Source organism: Chenopodium album, chromosome 1, assembly GCF_948465745.1.
Source record: "Chenopodium album chromosome 1, dcCheAlbu1.1, whole genome shotgun sequence".
Taxonomy (NCBI): Eukaryota; Viridiplantae; Streptophyta; class Magnoliopsida; order Caryophyllales; family Amaranthaceae; genus Chenopodium; species Chenopodium album.
Genome location: NC_137834.1, coordinates 11,930,423 through 11,937,347, shown reverse-complemented (window position 1 = coordinate 11,937,347; position 6,925 = coordinate 11,930,423). Strand labels below are relative to the sequence as shown.

At 33.9% G+C, this 6,925-nt stretch overlaps 1 pseudogene; it reads left to right on the top strand.

Moving 5' to 3' along the window:
* Window positions 1-1,402: 1,402 nt before the first annotated feature.
* Window positions 1,403-3,105, top strand: LOC145563161 (UDP-glucosyl transferase 79T1 pseudogene; annotated as a pseudogene).
* The last annotated feature ends 3,820 nt before the right edge of the window (window positions 3,106-6,925 follow it).

Sequence of the window (6,925 nt, the reverse complement as noted above, 5' to 3'; positions counted from 1 at the left end):
CTACTTTCAAGGTTGAATAATATTGGTAATTTATTATTCCCTCTGTCTCTTTATTAATGTCTACTTTCCTTCTATTCGTCTCTTTATTAATGTCCACTTTCTCTCTATTATGTGAGTAATAAATGATAGAAACTGGACATTAATAAAGATACGAAGGGAGTACATTTAATTTGAATGAGGATTTTCAATTTTTTTTATTATTTTTTTTTTAACTGCAGCTATGGCTATTTAATTAAGTGTACATTGTACAAGTGATGGTAAATTGGAATAATTTTGGATAGTGTAGTTTTGCAGTGTATACTTCCATCCATTTCACAAACTAATTAGTGCCACTCATTAAGTCCTAGCCTTATCTAAATACTACCTATCATAAATCATACAAAGTCTGGTTAATTAATTCATGTAAACAAGTACTTTACTAAACAAACCCTAAAATTTTAAATACTTTGTGTTAGGAAATTAGGGTGTAATCATGTTTGATTAATGCGGAACAAGTCAATGAAATTAAGAACGAGAAAAGCAATAAAGAAGATAGACAAAAAACACAAGGATTTACGTGGTTCGGTCAAAATAGACCTACATCCACGGGTGGGGGATTCGAGAGCTTCTTCACTATAATGGAGAAAGAAACAAGAGAATAATACAAGGAGTCTTAAATCTAATGGCTCAAAAGGTATGATCTAATTGATCAACTAAAGGGTCCTTTTATAACACAAGGAAACCCTAATAAAACCCTAAGATTGTTCCCCAAGTATACTCAAATAGCCGTCATAGAAAAGATATAATTTTAGGAAATATTCCATAAATTATCCTAGAATAACCTAACTACCGAGCTATAGCTCGGCAGCTAGCTCATGCCTGCCGCAAGTCCTCATAGGGCCGAGCTATAGCTCACTCGCATAGAGCTATAGCTCGCAGCCTCGTTGCAAATTTCCAGCTTCGTCAGGTTTTTGTAAAACGGTCATAACTTTCTCGTTTTTTATCGGAATTAGGCATATGACCTATCGTTGGAAAGCTCTTGAACCAAGCTATCACCTCCAACTTGAATCATGTCAAAATCAGTTGTAGTTTGAGAGATATAAGCGTTCAAAGTTAGCCCTACTAGATTTCGAGTCACAATTTAACACTTTGACATATTTATCAATATATATTTACAAATATAAATGTTCATAGACATGAAAATAAAGTGTAACTAATTATGTAAACCGCATTAATATGAGTCATAGTGCTGACAAAGGACGTATACCTTGCTAGGTCGTTAATTGTTGATGGTCCTAAGGAATTTATACACTTACCAAATAATCTGTAGTATTAATTACAAAGGGGTAGGTAGAAGAGACATAGAGTTGCATATATAAAAACAAACTAGTTTACCATTGAACTCCATCCCACAAAACAAAACAAAAAAAAAAAAAAAAAAAAAAAAAACAAAAAACAAAAAAAAAACAAAAAATGGGGGAAATTGAAACAAAGAAGTTAAACTTAAAAGTGTTGATGTATCCATGGTTTGCCATGGGCCATGCAACACCATTTGTTCACCTTGCTAATATACTTGCCGAGAAAGGTCATAGTGTCACTCTTTTGCTCCCAAACAAGGCTAAGCTTTTGTTACAATCTTCAAATCTTTATCCATCTCTTGTTACCATCCAAACCATCACTGTTCCCCACGTCGACCCACTACCTCCGGGCACTCAAACACTCTCGGATATACCTTTAAATCTTCAAACCCACCTTGCCACGGCCCTAGACCGTTTTCGTCCCGAGTTTGAGTCCATCCTTGATAAAATCAAACCTAACCTTGTTGTCTATGACTTTGCCTACTGGGTCCCAAAGGCGGTTGCAGCATCTGGGATCAAGGCAAAGTGTCTAACTTATTGTGTAACATATGCCTCGATCCTGTCCTTGGATATGGTCCCGTCTCGGGACCCACCAAAGGACAAGACCGTGGTCGAGGAGAATGCATGTGTTGCATGTAATACCCCCCCTGGCAACCCTACGACCACTGTCACGCCTTCAGTACCAAAGAAGCACCGCAGCTTCTTGGACGAACCCCGCGGTGAGGAGGTTACTTTCTACCAAAGGGTCACCACTGCACTCAAGTGTAGTGATGCTATTGCTATTAAAACCTGCCGTGAGATTGAAGGTAAGTATTGTGACAAGTTATCCAACCTTTACAACAACAAACCCGTCCTTACAGTTCTAGATCTCCCCGAGCCTAAAGAGGAAAATCTAGACACTCGTTGGGCCGAGTGGCTAGGCCGATTTGCACCAGACTCGGTAGTATTTTGTGCCTTTGGGAGTCAAATCATGCTTAACTTGGCCCAATTCCAAGAGATCCTCCTAGGGTTTGAAATGATAAAACTACCCTTCTTAGTCGCGTTTAAGCCCCCCATAGGTTATGCAACCGTGGAGGAGGCATTACCCGAGGGGTTCGCCGAGAGGGTGGGTGATCGAGGGGTGGTGACGGGGGAGTGGGTGCAACAAACACAAATACTAGCACACCCCTCGGTAGGATGCTTTGTAAACCATTGTGGATCAGGGAGTATATGGGAGTCAATGCTGAGTAAAAGTCAAATTGTGTTAGTCCCACAATTGGCGGATCAAAAATTGTTTAGTAAAATATTGGTTGAAGAAGTCAAAGTGGCAGTCCAAGTAGAAAGAGGTGAAGATGGATCATGGGTCTCAAAAGAAAGTTTGTGTAAAGCTGTTGAATTAGTGATGAATGAAGATAGTGAAATTGGTATTATGGTTAAGAAAAATCATGAAATTTGGAGGAAGAAACTACTAGATCCCGGTTATATGCGTGGTAACATTAATAGTTTCATCAATGATTTGGAAGCCCTTGTCTTCGGTTGATGATTTGTTGGTCCTTTTTATCGCTCTATTTATAAAGGTTAGGATTAAAAAAAAAAAACAAAACAAAACAAAAAAAAAAAACTTTTACCAAGGTTCATCTTTTGTTGTTAAGCTTTCATAGATAACAATAAGGATATTCTTGTTATCTTATCATTGTGTGCCTCTAGTTTATTCTATTGTAATGGTTTTAAATTAATTAATGGAAAAATAATATGAGTACGGTGTTTTTTTTTATTTATAACTAATTTTAATTACTCATACCATTTTGACTTTTATGTTTGTCCATGCGCTACTTGAACCGTTGATATCCTTTAATTATCAAATAGAAAAGATTAAAATAAAATATGATCTGATATTTTGAGAGCAAATATTATTGAAAGTGATCTAATTAACCAAGCTCAAAGTTAATAAAAACAAGGGTAAGGTGATGTTAAATTTTGTGGCCTCGAAGCCACAAGGTAATTTTTTTAGTGCATTTAACACCTTGTAGCTTACCTTTATACATTGAATATTAGGTATGTTTTGAAGTTATAAAGTACTCCTATTATGCATGGTCAATTAGTTGTAACATATTGTAGCTTAAAAGAAAAATAAAAATATAAAATATCGTGGTTATTTTATCATACACATGTCATCATAATTTAAGTGGATAGTGTTTTCGAGAAGTCTAGATTGTTTGAGAAAATCAAGAAGTTTAGTTTGTTTGAGCAAGGTGGCTTAATCTCGTTAGCTGCGCTATATCAATTTTTCCACTTCAATGGAAGATACATGCTTGCCATTTTAATTAATTTGCAAGCAGGTCTTTTTTATATACCATTGAAGATAGTTAGAGCTAGGAACTTGCTAGCAATTTAGAAAACTCCATAGCCAGTTTGACTATTGGAGCTAAAATTAAATTTGCTTGAGAAAAAACTTACCAAAAAGAAGGCATGGTGTATTAATAAATTAAATCATAAAAGCTAATTAAGGAATCAAAACTCATTTAAATCACAAGTTAATAGCTAATTGTGGGGCATAAACTAGCTTAAAGAGATGAGATTGGAGTTGCTCTTACCATATCTCCGCCAAGCTTGCATAATTACTTTATTTAATTACCTATTTATTATCTTTGAATAAATACATATTTTTTCCATAATCATTTAGATGAAACAATTCCACCTATTAATTCAAAATTTCATTTGATGTATATTTTAAAGCAATTTACTCGTTTTTTTTTTTTCCCGGAGAAATTTCGTTTTTATTTGAAATCTTTATATTTTCTCCGTTCTTTTAATATTGCACCACTTGATTTTTAAAAAGTTTCACAAATATTACACTGTTTTTATTTTAGAACAAAAAATATCTCCGTTCACATTGCAAATATCCAACATATCTTTACCATTTCACACTTAGGCCCTGTTTGGTAATTAAATGGTAGCTGATTGTATTAGTTGATTTGACTAAGTGGTTATATTAGATGGTTTTAATCAACTGCTTTTGTAAAAGTGTTTGGTAAATAATTGTTAATTGTTAGCTGTTTTAGGGTATTTAATAACCAAAAAGCTAATTGTTCAATAAACTTATTTTAAAAAGCTCTTATAATAAGTTTTTTCTAAAAAGAGCTTTTTTTAGCCCAAAAAGCTATTTTAATAAGCTATTTATCAAACATCCAAATTAGCTTTTTAAATTGGTCAAACCTCTAATTAGACAAAAATAAGCTCATAGCTCTTTAAAAAACTCTACCAAACAAGGTCTTATTCTGAATGTTTGTGTAGAACATCCACAGCAGTATGTAGGATGTCCTTGCTTGCAAATATGCAATAATATAGAGCAGGTAGCTATCCAATGTGGAGCCCCTTTTAGATGGTGCTTGCGGTAACTACATGGCTGGCCAGAGCAGGTGTGGCTAAGCTAGATTCAATATCTTTTTTTTTTTTTTTTTTTTTTTTTTGACAACGGATAAAAGACAGAAAGCTATATCACACTACTATTAAAGCAAATAAAAAGGACAGCAGCTTCGCCTGCAATTAGGTGGGCCCGGTGGACACGTTGCCTGTCCGCCTTGTAAATCTCGCAATGTTGGAATGTGGAGCCTAAACGTCGTATCTGTTGTAGTAGCCAAAGAACACCAATATCCCCCCGGCCATTGCCCCGCAAGAGGGTAACAAGATTATAAGAATCCGTAAAGAGTCGAGCCGAATGAATGTGACAGTCTGAAGCCCATTGGAGGGCATACAAACAAGCTAAGGCTTCTGAATGAAGGGAGGAAGCGCAAAGTCCAAAATTACTCCCGCCAATAATCCTGTCATCAAGCGGATCGACATTATCAACACACCACCCCATACCTGCATGCCGAGTGTCCTTATACCATGCGCCGTCAATCTGAATCTGAACGAAGATAGAGCCTGATCGAGAAAAATCTTTAATGTAATACTTTATTCGTTTCGTCGTTTCGTAATAATCGAAACACTTTCTTGTACATCCGTTTTATAGTAATTGCAACACTTTCTTATTAGGTAAAAACCCACTACTATTGTATTATTTCTCTTTTTTATCAATCCCATTAGGCCCTGTTCACTTCACCTTAAAAAAATAATATTAAATAAAAATAATTTTTGTTCGGTAAAAATAAGTTCAGTTATGTAAAAATAATTTCAGTTCAATAAAAAAAAGTGCAGTTCAGTATTTAAAGAAGAAATATAATAGAAAATCAGTAAAAATAATTTTAGTTAAGTAAAATTAATATCATTTCAGTAAAAATAATTTAAGTTTAGCAAAAATAATTTCAATTTAGTACTAATAAACTTCCTTGACTCAAACTCAACTTATATGAGCGAGTAAATAAATAAACTAAATTCTTGACTAAACACCGATAATAAATGGGTGAGAAATAAATTCATGAATCATATTCAAAAATTCTAATTATAGCTCTTAATTTTAAACATACATAGCCTTGCTTATTAAATTCACGCTTTCTTGATACATGAAAATAAAATTATTCCATGATTCATACAAATTCAACTTTTATCTTGCCTCAAATAACATATTCACATGCTAGCATAATAATTCATGCTCAACCAACATCAATTCCAAGCATATAATCAACCAAACATGCTACTAATTCATCAATTAATTCATACTTTACAATCCTAGCATGATACTACACGTACACATATATTCTTGTGCACATACATACCTTGAATAATGCCTAATTTCGGTCATACTCGCTAGAAATCACCTAGCTCGAAGCTTCCTACAAATAAGAATACATAACTATAATTAATCCACTATTCTCACAAATTTCCAGCAACTATAATACACTTTAAACCTTACTAATCACCCCATTTTAATGACATAAAAGCCATAAAAACTTTTCTTTAAGTGGGTACTTTAAATCCTTTCAAAAAGACTTAGTTTTTATGACTTAAATAAAATTCCAGCATATTTATTTAATATAAAACATCACTAATAGACTAGAAAATCATATTTAAATCATTAAAACCTTTTCCTCTTTTATGGGTACTCAAACCCCTAACACAATAGTTAAAAAGAAGTGTGTATAATAAATTTCAGCATTAAATTGAGGGTTTTTAACTCATTAAAAATATGTTTAAATCATTAATTAATCAATAACAACAATCTCTGCTGTTCGTTGGTGGTCGTTGGTGACACCGGTGGCTGCCGGTCGTGAAGGGAAGAGGAGAGAGAAAGAGAGGCATGGAAAAGAGAGAGAAAATAAAGAGCAAACTTTTGGGGTTTTGTGAAATCTGACAATTATGATTTTAGAGTGAAAATTCTTGAGGTATTAAAGTATTTATACTCCCCTATTAAAACAAAAACTCATAATTATTTGACTGTCATTACTAAATCATACTCCCCCTTACCTTTTTCCTTTGGGGCCAACTTGTTGGGCTCTTAAGTGTCCTCGATTTCCCAACAAGTTGATCCAACCATTTAAATAACGATTACCCAATTCAAAAAAAAATTATTTCCTCAATTAATGACTCATACTTCCTCCGTTTTTTTAGTTGACACCATTTGACTTTTACATTATTCACACAATATGCTTTGACTCGCTTTTGTGGTTTAC